The sequence below is a fragment of the Manis javanica genome, chromosome 2, assembly GCF_040802235.1.
Source record: "Manis javanica isolate MJ-LG chromosome 2, MJ_LKY, whole genome shotgun sequence".
Classification (NCBI taxonomy): domain Eukaryota; kingdom Metazoa; phylum Chordata; class Mammalia; order Pholidota; family Manidae; genus Manis; species Manis javanica.
In genome coordinates this window covers 98098040-98115207 of record NC_133157.1, presented here as the reverse complement: position 1 = coordinate 98115207, position 17168 = coordinate 98098040, and the positions used below count along the sequence as shown (strand labels likewise).

The window sequence follows — 17168 nt, the reverse complement described above, 5'->3', positions numbered from 1 at the left end:
CTTTTGTTTCCCTTGCCTGGGGAGATATGATCATGAAGAAGTTGCTCATGTTTATGTCCAAGAGATTTTTGCCTATGTTTTTTTCTAAGAGTTTTATGGTTTCATGACTTATATTCAGGTCTTTGATCCATTTTGTATTTACTTTTGTGTATGGGGTTTGACAGTGATCCAGTTTCATTTTCTTACATGTAGCTGTCCAGTTTTGCCAACACCAGCTGTTGGAGAGGCTGTCATTTCCCCATTGTATGTCCATGGCTTCTTTATCATATATTAATTGACCATATATGTTTGGGTTAATGTCTGGAGTATCTATTCTGTTCCACTGGTCTGTGGTTCTGTTCTTGTGCCAGTATCAAATTGTTTTGATTACTGTGTCTTTGTAGTAAAGCTTGAAGTCAGGGACTGTAATTCCCCCTGCTTTATTCTTCCTTCTCAGGATTGCTTTGGCTATTCAGGGTCTTTTGTGGTTCCATATGAATTTTAGAACTATTTGCTCTAGTTCACTGAAGGATGCTGTAGGTATTTTGATAGGGATTGCATTGAATCTGTAGATTGCTTTGGGCAGGATGACCATTTTGACAATATTAATTCTTCCTAGGTGAGAGCATGGGATCCATTTCCATTTATTAATGTCCTCTGTAATTTCTCTTAAGAGTATCTTGTAGTTTTCTATGGGTATAGGTCTTTCACTTCCTTGGTTAGGTTTATTTGTAGGTATTTTATTCTTTTTGATGCAATTGTGAATGGAATTGTTTTCCTTATTTCTCTTTCTGCTAGTTCATCATTAGTGTATAGGAATGCAACAGATTTCTGTGTATTAATTTAGTATCCTGCAACTTTGTTGAATTCAGATATTAGATCTAGTAGTTTTGGAGTGGATTTTTTAGGGTTTTTTTTTTATGTACAATATCATGTCATCTGCAAACAGGGACAGTTTAATTTCTTCCTTGCCAATCTGGATGCCTTTTATTTCTTTGTGTTGTCTGATTCCCATGGCTAAGACCTACAATAATGTGTTGACTAAAAGTGGGGAGAGTGGACCTCCTTGTCCTGTTCCACATCTTAAAGGAAAGCCTTCAGTTCTCACTGTTCAGTATAATGTTAGCTGTGGGTTTGTCATATACGGCTTTTATTATGTTGAGGTACTTGCCCTCTATACCCATTTTGTGGAGAGTTTTTATCATGAATGAATGTTGAATTTTGTCGAATACTTTTTCAGCATCTGTGGAGATGATCATGTGGTTTTGGTCCTTCTTTTTGTTGATGTGGTGGATGATGTTGATGGATTTTCTAATGTTGTACTATCCTTGCATCCCTGAGATGAATCCCACTTGATTATGATGGATGAATTCAGTTTGCTACTATTTTGTTGAGTATTTTTCCATGTATATTCATCAGGGATATTGGTCTGTAATTTTCTTTTTTTGTGGTGTCTTTGCCTGGTTTTAGAATTAGAGTGATGCTGGCCTCATAGAATGACTTTGAGAGTATTCCTTCCTCTTCTACTTTTTGGAAAACTTTAAGGAGAATGGATATTATGTCTTCATTAAATATTTGATAAAATTCAGCAGTGAAACTATCTGGTCCAAGGATTTAGTTCTTAGGTAGTTTTTTTATTATGAATTCAATTTCTTTGCTGATATTTGGTCTATTCAGATTTTCTGTTTCTTCCTGGGTCAACCTTGGAAGGTTGTATTTTTCTAGGAAGTTGTCCATTTCTTCTAGGTTATCCAGTTTGTTATCATATAATTTTTCACAATATTTTCTCATCATTCTTTTTATTTCTGTGGTGTCTAGTGTGATTGTTCCTTTCTCATTTCTGATTCTGTTCTTGTGTGTAGACTCTCTTTTTTTCTTGGTAAGTCTGGCTAGAAGTTTATCTATTTTGTTTATTTTCTTGAAGAAGCAGCTCCTGCTTTCATTGATTCTTTCTATTGTTTTATTCTTCTTGATTTTATTTATTTCTGCTTTAATCTTTATTATGTCCCTCCTTTTACTGACTTTGGGCCTCATTTGTTCTTCTTTTTCTAGTTTCATTAATTGTGAGTTTAGACTGTTCATTTGGGAATGTTCTTCTTTCCTGAGGTAGGCATGTATTGCAATATATTTCCCTCTTACCACTGCCTTCACTGCATCCCACAAATTTTGTGTTGTTGAATTACTGTTGTCATTTGTCTCCATATATTGCTTGATCTCTGTTTTTATTTGGTCATTGATCCATTGATTATTTAGGAGCATGTTATTAAGCCTCCATGTGTTTGTGAGCTTTTTCATTTTCTTTCTGTAGTTTATTTCTAGTTTCATACCTTTGTGATCTGAGAAGCTGGTTGGTACAATTTCAGTCTTTTTGAATGTACTGAGGTTCTTTTTGTGGCCTAGTATATGATCTATTCTTGTAAATGTTCCATGTGCACTTGAGAAGAATATGTATCCTCTTGCTTTTGGATGGAGTGTTCTGTAGATGTCCGTTAGGTCCATCTGTTCTAATACATTGTTCAGTGCCTCCGTCTCTTTACTTATTTTCTGTCTGCTTAATCTGTCCTTTGGAGTGAGTGGTGTGTTGAAGTCTCCTAGAATAAATGCATTGCATTCTATTTCCCCCTTTAATTCTGTTAGTATTTGTTTCACATATGTAGGTGATCCTGTGTTGGGTGCATGGATATTTATAATAGTTATATCTTCTTGTTGGACTGACCCCTTCATCATTATGTAAGGTCCTCTTTGTCTCTTGTTACTTTCTTTCTTTTGAAGTCTATTTTGTCTGATACTAGTACTGAAATTCCTGCTTTTTTCTCCCTGTTAGTTGCATGAAATATCTTTTTCCATCCCATTACTTTCAGTCTGTGTATGTCTTTGGGTTTGAAATGAGTCTCTTATAGGCAGTATATAGATGTGTCTTGTTTTTTTATCCATTCAGTGACTCTATGTCTTTTGATTTGTGCATTCAGACCATTTACATTTATGGTGATTATCAATAGGTATGTACTTATTGCCATTGCAGGCTTTAGATTCATGGTTACCAAAGGTTCAAGGGTAATTCCCTTACTATCTAACAGTCTAATTTAACTCACTTAAGATACTATTACAAACACAACCTAAAGGTTCTTTTTTTTCCCCTTCCTTTTTCATCCTCCTCCATTCTTTGTATATTATTAATCATATTCTGTACTCTTTGTCTATCCCTTGGGAGACATCTATTTAGCCTTAGGAATACTTCTATCTATAGGAGTCCCTCCAAAATGCACTGTAGACCTGGTTTGTGACAGGTAAATTCTCTCAACTCTTTCTTATCTTAAAATTATTTAATCCCTTCTTCAAATTTAAATGATAACCTTACCAGGCATAGTATTCTTGGTTCAAGGCCCTTCTGCTTCATTGTATTAAATATATCATGCCTTTCTCTTCTGGCCTGTAAGGTTTCTGTTGAGAAGTCTGATGATAGCCTGATGGGTTTTCCTTTGAATGTGATCTTTTTTTCTCTGTAGCTGCTTTTAAAAGTCTGTCTTTATCCTTGATCTTTGCCATTTTAATTATTATATGTCTTGATGTTGTCTTCCTTGGGTCCCTGGTGTTGGGAGATCTGTGCACCTCCATGACCTGAGAGATTATCTCCTTCCCCAGATTGGGGAAGTTTTCAGCAATTACCTCCTCAATGACACTTTCTATCCCTTTTTCTCTCTCTTCATCTTCTGGTACCCCTATAATATGAATATTGTTCTGTTTAGATTGGTTGCCCAGTTCTCTCAATATTGTTTCATTCTTAGAGATTCTTTTCTCTCTCTGTGCCTCAGCTTCTTTGTATTCCTCTCCTCTAATTTGTATTCCATTTGCCTTCTCTTCTACTACATCTAATCTGCTTTTAAATCCCTCCAGTGTATGTTTCATTTCAGATAATGGAATTTCTTAATGAAGTTCAATCTCCGACTTAAATTCCTGAGTTCTTGTATATTTTTCTGTTTCCCCATAAGCATGTTTATGATTTTTATTTTAAACTGTCTTTCAGGCAGATTGGTGAGTTCTATTTCATTTGATCCTTTTTCTGTGGTTTGTGAGATTTTGGTCTGACCATGTTCTTTTGACATTTCATATTTCTGTGTGGTGCCCACTAGTGCCCAGAAGCTCCAGTCTCTGGAGCTGCTCAGCCCCTAGAGTGATGTTGGGGGTTGTAGGGGAGCAGAGCTGGTGCCTGGGGGGAGGAAAGGTCTGTTTCCTGATTCCCGTCTGCAGGACTGGTGTCAGAGCCAGTGGTCCAAGCACACAAGTGTAAGCCTCTGTGCTATGTGTCTCTAGCTGTTGTAGGCAGGGCCTCCCTCTGGCTGGCCTTGCAAACTGGTTTCAGTATGCTAGGAGGGAGGCACAGCAGGCTGCGGGTGACAGTGGAGGACCTCGGAGCTGAGTAGGCAGCCAGAGGGATGGGGCACCTGAAGCTCCTCAAAGTTCCCAACCTGCTGGGCAGAGTGCACCCAGAAAACCTTGTCTAGCTCTCCCTTCCCCTGCGCAGCAAGCTCCATGGAAACCCAGCCCCTTCAGCAGCCCTCTTGCTGCTAGGAAGCCTCTCAAGCCTGCCTACCTTTCCTCTGACATAGAGCACCTGGCTGTGGATCTCTGACCTCCAGAAATGGCTGGAATCTCAGTCTCTCAAGCACTCTGCCTGTCCAAGCTCCTCAATGTCCAGAGCACCACACAGTGCAGGTTTCTGCTGCCAAAGCAGACCTCCAGGGCAGGGTGTTCAGCAGCTCTAGGCTTCCACCCCCTCCCCCTGCTCCGTTTCTCTTCCTCTTGCTGGTGAGCTGGGGTGGGGGAAGGGCTTGGGTCCTGCTGGATTAAGACTTTTGTACGTTACCCTGGTTCATGAGGTCTGCTCTGTTCGTGAGGTCTGTATGCAATCTGGTTCAGCCTTCTTTCTTGTTGCTGTTTTAGGGTTAGTTGTATCAACTTACTACATTTTCATACTATTTGTGGGTTTTGGGAGTTCTCCATGTTACCTCTCACGCCGCCATCTTGAAACACTGCCAAGACATCTTACTACACTGACAGACAGTGACTGCAGTGGGTGGGAGAGGACTTGATAATATTGGTGAATATAGTAACCACAATGCTTTTCATGTGAAACCTTCATGAGAATGTATATATCAATGATACCTTAATAAAAAATATAAATAAGTAAATAAATAAAAGGGAGCTGAGAATGTGTATTTAGAATCTACTCAAATTTGCAACTGGCAGCTAGAGGGAGCCAAATTGATAAAACAAAATGACACTGTCTATCCTGTGCTGATGTTTTAATAGCATGAATTCATAACAAACCTAATTGAGCATTAATCACTTTTCTGAAAGCTATATATGTTTTTTATTATTCTTGACATAACAATGAATACATTCAATGTCTAAAAAGGTAACAAAGAATGTATGGTTTTCATAAAATGATCCTTTGGTTTAAACCTTTTCCATTTGCCTATGGATGGAGATGGGGTGCAACAGCAAGCAGGGCAGAGACTCAAAGGGGAGTCCTGAATGGTGGATTCTAAGATTGACTATGTAATGCATTTACCTTAAAATTATAAACAAGAATCTAATTTGACTGATAATTTTAGTGAGCCTTTGAGAGAAATACCAGAAAAATATTGTAGGATAGCTTCAAAATCTCTCCTCTCAATCAGGGGAGGTCCCTCTAGAAAGGAAGAGTTAGGAAATCTTTACTTGCTGTTGCTTCCTCTTCCCAGACCTGGAAGGTTTCTGTTTCCCCTTCCTGTTTCAAGGGATTCCTTTATACTCTGGTTTAAAGTAAAATTCTGTTTTACTTGAAATTTTTCAAATGATTCAAAAATAATATCCATTTCAGTGATTATTCAGCACCACAGTCAACCCAGCTTTATCAAGTATTTTCTTATGCCTGATGTTTAGCCAATAGTTACTCAGATCCAAGCAAACAGAAATTGTTCCTAAGCTCTTGCATGTATATTCTAAACTGGAATATACAAACATTGCTGTTCTTTGGAGGTCATCTTTTAGGGCCAACACAACCCTCCATTAACATTAGAACAAACAAATGGAAAATATTGCTCAATGCCTGAAGTTAGTACAATGTTAAGATCATTAACTGGGAGCCTAAATGGCAAAATAACTGTTCTAAAAGAATTTTACAAATGATCATCCATTGTTAAAAATTATGCCACTGTAATAAATGAAAGAACTATTTTTTTAATTGAAGTACAGTTGATATAAAATATTATATTGGTTTCAGGTATAGAGCATAGTGATTCAAAAGCTGTATATATTATGAAATGTTCACAACAATAGGTGTAGTTACCTTCTGTCACATACAAAGATACTACAATATTATTAGCTATATTCCTTATGCTGTACTTTTCATCCCCATGACTTACTTTGTTAATTGGAAGTGTGCACTACTGATCCAGGGCAGGCACATGGTGACCGTGCCATCTGCTGGATGACTGGTGAATGTCTTGACCACCAGTGTGATAGGCAGGAGCAGGATAGAGATGGTAATGGACAAGGACAGTAAGCTCTCTAGTAACCCAGTTGTTGTAACAGTTCTGTTTTGGTAGTTTATTAACTGCTTTAAAATGTTGAATAGCACTTTGCAATTATAGAGTAAATATCTGTAGAAATAAAGACCACTGAAACGGGAAAAGCAAAACCTATTTATTCTGAATATGCTCTTGTAAGGGGGTGAGCCGTGGTCCCTTACATTTTGGCAGAGACCCAAAGGCAGACAGCAGAGTGGGAAGGCTTGATGGAGCACAGAAAGGGCAGGCTTTGGCTGTGCCCGAAGGGGGCTCTTAGCACAGGGATGAAGCAGGGTATCCTCTGGGATTGGTTAGGAATACGTATTTGGCTTTCTCTAGTTGGTCCTAAGTTGGAAGCAGGGACAAAATTAGGGAAGCTGCTAATTATTAATCAAATCCTGGCCATTTTAGACTGATGTTACAGAAGTTCTTGTTTAGCTTCCTGGATTATCACCAGAGAGAGCAATCTCGCTTCCTGCAAATCTGATTTATGACAGGCTGGTTTCCTGGGTTGTTTACTGTAGATGAGAGATTAGTTTCCTGGACAGGCAGCTGCAGGTTGTGGGTGAAAGTTTCATTTGTATGTATGGTCCGGCCACTGTCCATTTGCATAGTCTGTCTTTCAGAGCCTGTTCCTTAATCTGTATAATGGAAAGAAAAACTAATCAAACATATCTAGAAGGTGTTGGTGATAGATCAGTTTTTAAAGTTTAATCATTATGCTTTTTTAGAATTAAAATATTTAAACTTCAGATATATTCTTCATCCCAACAGGCCAGGTTGCATATATCCTGGATATGTAAAATTTTGAAAACCATGTCCTAAAATTATGCCCTTTATTAGCTGGACTATAAAGGTATATATGTCACTGTGTACTGCACATTAGAATGTAAGCTCCAGGAGGACAGAACTTGGTTTTGCTCAGCACTTTATCCCTGGTACCCACGGCAGGGTCTGATCCATAGTAGGCACAAAGAAATATTTATCAAATGAATTCATTCATATTTCTCTTTTTTAAAATTCATGTTTAATTGTGGTAAAATATATATAACATAAAAGTTACTATTTTAACCATTTTTAAGTGTACAGTTGAGTAAGGTGCTGTCACATTGTTGTGTAACCCATCTCCCGAACTCTTCATCTTGCAAAACTGAAACTCTCTAACCAGAAAACAACTCCCTAATTTCCCCTCTCTGAATCCTGGCAACCAGCCCTTCAACCCCTGTCTCTATGAAGTTGGCTTCTCCAGGCATCTCCTGTAAGTGAGCTCATACAGCATTTGTCTTTTTGTCACTGGCTCTTTACACTGAGCACAATGTTCTCAGGTTCATCCATGTTGTAGCCTGTCAGAACTTCCTTCCTTTTTTTTTATTAGCCTCCCAACTGCTCCCAAAATGTAGGAAGGATGTAATCTTGGAATAATGAATTCACAGAAGTGTCTCTGTTTCTCTTATTTGATTCATTTCCAGCATTTGGAAATGGGCACTCACCCTGAACCTCATTTTTCTCATCTGTAAAATGGGGCAATAATGTATACACATGTACGTTCTCACTGATCTAGGGGTTGTCCCTGGTGCACAGCAGAGGCAGAGGGGCGTCTACTGCCTCCTTGGTGCCCTCTTGAGCTGGTTTGTCCCACACTCCATCTCCCCTTACTCCACTCCCTACTCTCCTCTTTTGGCCCTTCTGGGAGCCCAGGGAAGAGGGGCCAGAAAGAACCACACTGCATAGGAGCTCAAAGGACTTTGCTGGGGTGAGGGGTGGAGTGGGGGTAGGTGTTGACGCATGAGACATGGCCCAGGTGGAAAACGCCAAGAGGGAAGAAAACCCACTCCATGCAGAACAATGCAGGAGCTCTGGGCACAAGTTCCTACCTTTGTAAGACTGAATGACATTCCATTGTATGGAGAGACCATATTTATCCATTTGTCTGCTGATGGAGCCTTAGGTTGCTTCCACATTTTCGCTATTGTGAATAATACTGCTCTGAGCATCAATGCACAAGTACCTCCTTGAGGGCCTGCTTTCAATTCTTTTGGGTGTATATCAAGAAATGGGATTGTTTAATCACGTGGTAATCCTATTTGTAATTTTAGGGGGAGCCACCATACTATTTTCCATAGCATAACAGCCACACCATTTTACATTCCCACTAATGGTGCACAAGTATGTTTCTAACTCTTAAATTTGATTACCTAGTTTGCTGGTTTGGAAAAGATTAGAAGCAGTCTTTATTAGAAGGGGAAGCAGGTGAACTACTACCATTAAGTATCCCCTGGGAATCTAATGTTGAGTGACAAGAATTTTAAGAAGCAAAATTAGTCCTGGATTTTTATAATATTCAACAATGGATACTCTTAATGATGCTGTAGAGATGTAATGAAAAAGTTAAATTATGTTTGATTTCCATTGTATAAGGAGTCAGTCATCTATTCACATTTTAGAAAGACATAATTGATAATCAATTGTGTACTTACTGAAGCACTTTTATTATTTCAAAAAGTAAGAGTTCCATCAAAAATGGTGACAGGTTTCAAAGGACTGGTCTTTAAAGGGATAATTTTTGTTTATCCAGAAACTTCATTTATATGGAACAGAGCCCTTTCCTGGAATGCCACATTGGTTGGATGTAACTATTTCCATATATATTACTGAATCAGATAGATGCCTTTTCAATATAAATCATGATGCAATAAGGACAAAGACTAGCTAGAACAATATTTCCAGTTAATGTTGTTTGTGTAGTTATGCAATGTTTATTAAGGAGAGAGGGATTCACCTGGTGAGGAACAATCTTGTGGGCTTGAGTATTAAGACGTCTGTGCAATAGGGCACGTGGGAGTGGAAGTAAAATCAGTTGTCAGGATACTACAGGATTCCTGCCATTGCTTCTTTTCTCATCTTTCCCCAACCCAGTTTTACAAACCAAAGCATTGAAGAGCAATGGTAATTGCTGTTTGGGAACATTCGTTGAACTGCCTTGTGTACACAGCACAAGGAATTTGAAGGAAGCTAGGAGGTGACACGGACACTGAGGGTCAGGACATAGCTATGACACATAAGGGGCATTATTACAGTGTGTGCGGGCTGCACATGGGAGGGATGCACAGTCCTCCACCCCAGGCAAAAAATGCTGTGCACCCCCCTAATCACAGGCTGACTGCAGGCTTGTCCAGGGGCAGCAAGCGTGGTGGTGAGAATGGTGTGCGAATCAGGAGCTGGGCCAGGCCAGAGGCCACCAGGCATGGGGGTGGGAGCCAGGAGGAAGGTCTGTTAGGAAGAGTAGTCAGAGGTTCACCAAAGACATGGAAGCCAGAGAGACAAGCAAGGGTAGGGACGACAAAGTGACTGAACAAAAGGCATTGAGACAGTCTAAACAAGAAATTCATAGTTAAAATGGCAGAATCACTGAAGGGTGTATGGGGAATATTGCGGACAATGAGGCTATGATGTCTTATTTTGAATTGGGAAAATGCTGCCGTCACTTGAATTGCTACACCTCACAGTCCCTTTGTGAAGCAGGGCACATTGTTATTCCAGGTTCACAGGTGAGGAAATTGGGCAGTGAACCCAAGTCTCCTTCAGTCCACATTGACACCAGGAGATGACGTGGACTGGAATACACTGCCTGGAGTTTTCGCTACCAGGTGAGCCATGATCCTGTAATTTTCCAGTGCTAAAAATATTTTCCTTGCTAGAAAAAGCTTTGTTTCTAAAAGATGTATTGTTTTATTGGTCAGTAAGTTACTTCTATGATCATATACAGTAAAAATCACAGATTAACATCCTGCTTTCCTCTGCAACATTAGCTTAGGAAGTGGCCTGAATTTTAGGGAACTTGGTTATTTAAAGTGTTGTTTAGAGACATGAGGTCTTTGGTGCCTTGCACTGAGACTTCAGTTCAGTAATACACAGATCATATACTACCCATTAAGCATATGCAGGACAAGTGACTTTATCTAAAATGATGGTATTCATCTATTTTCTAGGCAATGAAGCTAAACCTTTAGTGGAGCTATCCAAAAATCACTAAAATGTAAGACTATTGAGATGGTCTGTGGTGTTTAAAACTTTAAAAAAATAACTAGACTGACAAAGAATGAATCTTGGGCACAATTTATTTTTCAACTGAAAGTTCCCTTACAGGGTAGTTGAATCTTTAAACCTGAATTAATTCTGGTTAGGTACAAACAAAATAGTTTGAGGCATTTCTATATTCTAGAATGTTCTGCAAACAAGTGTAGTTTGGGATTTATAATAACAATAAAATAGCAAAGTAGAGTGGACTGATCCCTCAGCTCTTATAGTAGGGAGTTCTTACAGAAAAAAAATAACTGGGAACTTTAAGATCCTCTGGGTTCTAAAGTAATGAAGAGAACAAAACCATGAAAATCAGGAACCATTAAGGCATGTTTTTTAAAATGTGATGGTCCATTTGTCATCAGATCAGAATATTCTGAGATGTTTGCTAGAAGTAAATATTCCTGGGTCTCATTCTAGAAATACTGGTTGCAAATCTTTGGGAGAAAAGTTTGGGAGTCTCTCTGGGTGATTACATGCACAGTAAGTTTGAGGACCACTGCATTTGAAGAGGTAAGATCAGGCTTTTGTTAAGGTCAGTTTTACCTAACAGAGTCTCTTCTGGACATTCCATCATTTCCATGACATCTTGATGAGAAACAACAATCTTTTAACACTTTCTGAAGAGACAGATTTATGTGGTTGAATTAGCTTACATTCCCACCTGCAGTGTAGAAGGGTTCCCTTTTCTTCACATCCTCACCAGCATTTGTTGTTCTTAGTCTTTTCGATACTGGCCATCCTAACTAGTGTGAGGTGATATCTCATTGTGGTTTTAATTTGCATTTCCCTGATAATTAGTGATGTGGAGCACCTTTTCATGTGCTTGTTGGCCATATGAATTTCTTCTTTGCAGAATTGCCTGTTCATGTCCTCTGCCCATTTTTTAATCAGGTTATTTGCTTTTTGGGTGTTGAGGCACATGAGTTTTTATATATTTTGGATGTTAATGCCTTGTCATTTACAAATATATTCTCCCATACTGTAGGATGCCTCTTTGTTCTGCTGATGGTGTCCTTTGCTGTACAGAAGCTTTTAAGTTTGATGTATTCCCATGTGTTCATTTTTTATTTTGTTTTCCTTGCTTGATGAGATGCATTCAGAAAAAAGTTGCTCATGTTTATATTCAGGAGATTTTTGCCTATGTTATCTTCTAAGAGTTTTATGGTTCCATGACTTACATTCAGGTCTGTGATTCATTTTGAATTTACTTTTGTGTATGGAGTTAGACAATAATCCAGTTTCATTCTCTTGCATGTAGCTGTCCAGTTTTGCCAACACCAGTTGTTGAAGAGGCTGTCATTTCCCCATTGTATGTCCATGGCCACTATATCATATATTAATTGACCATATATGGTTGGGTTTATATCAGGGCTCTCTAGTTTGTTCCATTGGTCTATGAGTCTGTTCTTGTGCCAGTACCAAATTGTCTTGATTACTGTGGCTTTGTAGTAGAGCTTGAAGTCGGGGAGGGTAATCCCCCCAGCTTTATTCTTCCTTCTCAGGATTGCTTTGGCTATTTGGGGTCTTTTGTGGCTCCATATGAATTTTAGAATTATTTTCTCTAGTTCTTTGAAGAATGCTAGTGGTATTTTGATAGGAATTTCATTGGATCTGTAGATTGCTTTAGGCAAGATGGCCATTTGACAATATTAATTTTTCCTATCCATGAACATAGGATGTGTTTCCATTTATTGGTATCATTTTTAATTTCTCTCATGAGTGTCTCATAGTTTTCAGAGTATAGGTCTTTCACTTCCTTGGTTAGGTTTATTCCTAGGTATTTTATTCTTTTTGATGCAATTGTGAATGGAATTGTTTTCCTGATTTCTCTTTCTGTTAGTTCATTGTTAGTGTCTAGAACTGCAACAGGTTTCTGTGTTTTAATTTTGTATCCTGCAACTTTGTTGAATTCCGATATTAGTTCTAGTAGTTGTGGAGTGGATTTTTTAGGGTTTTTTTATGTATAATATCATGTCATCTGCAAACAGTGACAGCTTAATTTCTTCTTTACCAATCTGGATGCCTTTATTTCTTTGTGTTGTCTGATTGCCATGGCAAGAACCTCCGGAACTATGTTGAATAAAAGTGTAGAGAGGTGGTATCCTTGTCTTGTTATTGATTTTAAGGAAAGGCTTTCAGCTTCTCACCTTTAAGTATGATGTTGGTTGTGGGTTTCTCATATACGGCGTTTATTATGTTGAGGTACTTGCCCTCTATATCCATTTTGTTGACAGTTTTTATCATGAATGGATGTTGAATTTTGTCAAATACTCTTTAGGCATCTATGGAGATGATCATATGGTTTTTGTCCTTTTTGTTTATGTGGTGGATGATGTTGATGGATTTTTGAATGTTGTATCATCCTTGCATCCCTGGGATAAATCCTACTTGATCATGATGGATGATCTTTGTGATGTATTTTTGAACTCAGTTTGCTAGTATTTTGTTGAATATTTTTGCATTTATGTTCATCAGGGATATTGGTCTATAATTTTCTTTTTTTGAGGTGTTTTTGCCTGGTTTTGGTATTAGAGTGATGCTGGCTTTGTAGAATATGTTTGGAAGTATTCATTCCTCTTCTACTTTTTGGAAAACTTTAAGGAGGAAGGGTAATAGATTTTCACTAAATGTTTGATAAAATTCAGCTGTGACGCCATCTGGTCCAGGTGTTTTGTTCTTAGGTAGTTTTTTGATTACCAATTCTATCTCATTGCTGCTAACTGGTCTGTTCAGATTTTCTGTTTCTTTCTGGGTGAGCCTTGGAAGGTTGTATTTTTCTACAAAGTTGTCAATTTCTTCTAGGTTATCCAGTTTATTTGCATATAATTTTTCATAGTATTCTCTAATAATTCTTTGTATTTCTGTGGTGTCCATCATGATTGTTCCTTTCTCATTTCTGATTCTGTTTATATGTGTAGACTCTCTTTTTTACTTGCTAAGTCTGGCTAGGGGTTTATCTATTTTGTTTTCTTTTCTTGAAGTACCAGCTCCTGCTTTCATTGATTCTTTCTATTGTTTTATTCTTCTCGATTTTATTTATTTCTGCTGTAATCTTTATTATGTCACTCCTTCTACTGACTTTGGGCCTCATTTGTTCTTCCTTTTCTAGTTTCATTAATTGTGAGCTTAGAGTGTTCATATGGGATTGTTCTTCTTTCCTGAGGTAGGCCTGTATTGCAATATACTTCTCTCCTAGCACCGCCTTTGTTGCATCACACAGATTTTGCGTTGTTGAATTATTATTGTCATCTGTGTCCATATATTGCTTGATCTCTGTTTTTATTTGGTCATTGATCCATTGATTATTTAGGAGCATGCTGTTAAGCCTCCATGGGTTTGTAGGCTTTTTCATTTTCATTGCATAATTTATTTCTAGTTTCATACCCTTGTGGTCTGAGAAGCTGGTTGGTACAATTTCAATCTTTTTGAATTTACTGAGGCTCCTTTTGTTGCCTAGTATATGATCTGTTCTTGAAAATGTTGCATGTGCACTTGAGAAGAATGTGTATCCTGCTGCTTTTGGGTGGGGAGTTCTGTACATGTCTTTTACATCCATGTGTTCTAATGTGTCGTTCAATGCCTCTGTCTCCTTACTTATTTTCTGTCTGGTTCATCTCTCTTTTGGATTGAGTGGAGTGTTGAAGTCTCCTAGAATAATCTCTATTTCCCCCTTTAATTCTATTAGTATTTGTTTTACATATGTAGGTGATCATGTATTGGGTACATAGATATTTATAATGGTTATATCCTCTTGTTGGATTCACCCCTTTATCATTATGTAATGTCTGTCTTTGTCTCTTGTTACTTTCTTTGTTTTGAAGTCTATTTTGTATGATACAAGTGCTGCAACAGCTGCTTTTTTCTCCCTATTAGTTGCATGAAATATCTTTTTCCATCCCTTCACTTTTAGTCTGTATATGTCTTTGGGTTTGAAGTAAGTCTCTTGTAGGCAGCATATAATTGGGTCTTGTTTTTTTATCCATTCAGTGACTCTGTGTCTTTTGATTGACCATTTACATTTAGGGTTATTATTGATAAGTATGTACTTAGTGCTATTGCAGGCTTTAGAGTCGTGGTTACCAAAGGTTCAAGGTTAAGTTTCTTAGTATCTATGAGTCTAACTTACCTCAGTATGCTATTACAAACACAGTCTAAAGGTTCCTTTTTTTCCCTCCTTTTATTCCTCTTCCATTGTTTATATATTAGGTATCATATTCTGTACTCTTTGTCTATCTCTTTTTATTACTTCTGATGACAGCTATTTAACCTTAGGAACACTTCCATCTATAGCAGTCCCTCTAAAATACACTGTCGAGATGATTTGTGGGAGCTAAATTCTCTCAGCATTTGCTTATCTGGAAATTGATTTATCCCTCCTTCAAATTTAAATGATAATCTTGCTGGATAAAGTGTTCTTGGTTCGAGGCCGTTCTGCTTCATAGCATTAGATATATCTTGCTGCTCCTTCTGGCCTGTGAGGTTTCTGCTGAGAAGTCTGATGATAGCCTGATTGGTTTTCCTTTGTATATGATCTTATTTCTTTCTCGGGCTGCTTTTAATAGTCTATCCTTATCTTTGATCTTTGCCATTTTAGTTGTTTTATGTCTTAGTGTTGTCCTCCTTGGGTCCCTTGTGTTGGGAGATCTGTGCACCTCCATGGCCTGAGACACTGTCTCCTTCTCCAGATAGTGGAAGTTTTCAGCAATTACTTCCTCAAAGACACTTTCTATCTCTTTTTCTCTCTCTTCTTCTTCTGGTACACCTATAATTTGAATATTGTTCCTTTTGCATTGATCACACAGTTCTCTCAGTATTCTTTCATTCCTAGATATCATTTTTCTCTCTGTGCCTCAGATTCTTTGTATTCCTCTTCCTTAGTTTTGATTTCATTGATCATCTCCTCCACCATATCTAATATGCTTTTCATACCCTCCATTGTGCTCTTCAGCGATTAGATCTCCATCCTAAGTTTGTTACTGAATTCTGGAATATTTTTCTGTACCTCCATGAACATGTTTACGATTTTTATTTTGAACTCTCTTCCAGGAAGATTTATTCAGTCTCACTCAGTCCTTACTCTGGTGTTGAGGTTTTGCTTTGAACCAGGTTCCTTTTCTGTTTCAAATTTTTATGTGGCGCCCTCCAGTGCCCAGAAGCTCTACTCTCTGGAGCTGCTCAGACCTTGGAGTGATGTTGGGGATTTCTTGGGAGTGTTGCTTGTGCCTAGGGGGAGGAAAGAGCTGTTTCCTGTTTCATGGTTGTTATGTCTGTCTCCACTGCCAGTACCAGTGGGCTGAACGCAGAGGTATAAGCCTCTATGCTTTGTGTTTGTAGCTGCTATTGGTCAGGCTTCCCTCTGTCTGGCCTTATAGGGCAGGGGCTGTTGGTTTCCTAGCCAGGTACAGGCTAGTGGGGAGGAAGACACAGCAGGCTGTGTGTCACTTTGGGGTCCTTGGAGCTGCATACCCAGCCAGAGGGATGGAGCACCTGAAGATCATTTAAGTTCCCAACCTGCTGGGGAGAGTGTCCCCAGACAATTTTGTCTACATGTACTTTCTCCTGAGCAGTAAGCTCTGTGAAATCCTTGCCCTTTTAGCAGCCTTCTCGCTGTTAGGAAGTCTCTCAGACTGCCCATCCACACCAGCCAGATATGAATCCCTGTTTTCCACAAGTAGCTGGAATCTCCATCTCTCCAGGTATTCTGCCTGTCTTAGCTTTCCATCCCCACTAATCACCAGAGTACCATGCAATGTAGGTTCATGCTCCCAGACAGATCTCCAGGGTTAGGTTTTCAGCAGTCCCAGGCTTCCACTCCCTTCCTGCTCTGTTTCTCTTCCTCCCGCTGGTGAGCTGGGGTGGGGGAAGGTCTTGTGTCCTGGGTCACAGCTTTGGTATGTTACCCTGTTGCGTGAGGTCTGCTCTTTCTCCAGGTGCATGCAATCTGGTACAGCCTTCTTTCCTGTTCCTCTTTCAGGATTACTTGTATTAATTATATTTTCATATTATATTTTGTTTTAGGAGGAGGTCTCTGTCTCACCTCTCACGTCACCATCTTTAATCCAGTCATCCAATTCTACTTTGGACTAAAGTAATGTAACTGCAGACAGGGCTCTGTTTGCCAAGTTAGAGTAATTAGACTTTATAGTCAACCAGACTTGCCCTAGCAAACCATCATTCAGTACCACTTTTAATGAGGTTTCCCTGTAACTTTACCTGTAGTCCCTTAGATCAGGGGCTTTTCTTTTCTTTGTATATGACCAGATATTAAATATTTGAGGCTTTGCAGGCTGTGAGGCAAGATTAAGGATATTATGTAGGTAGTTATATAACAAGAAATTGTCTTGTCACACAAATAGCTACTGCTGAACCCTGATAACAATTATGAGCATGTTTTTAATTGGGAATATTAATCCCTCAATGCATTTACAGAATTCTATCATATTCTTTCTTTGATATTTGCCTTTCAGCATGTTTTTATGTTGCAGATTAACCACTTCAATTGAAGGTTAAGTGGAATTTCCTCAACTGTACAATTAGATGAATTTTGAAATATCA

At 38.6% G+C, this 17168-nt stretch overlaps 1 long non-coding RNA gene across 2 annotated transcripts in view; it reads left to right on the top strand.

The window, feature by feature from the left end:
- Positions 1-9648: 9648 nt before the first annotated feature.
- Positions 9649-17168, top strand: part of LOC140847768 (uncharacterized) — a 31331-nt gene continuing 23811 nt past the window's right edge. The window contains exons 1-3 of one of the 2 annotated variants that reach the window (XR_012127916.1): positions 9649-9732; positions 10071-10177; positions 11031-11123. This is a non-coding gene — a long non-coding RNA (uncharacterized lncRNA). Of the gene's footprint in view, positions 10178-11030; positions 11124-17168 lie in introns of both variants that reach the window. The other variant, XR_012127915.1, reaches the window with a different exon arrangement.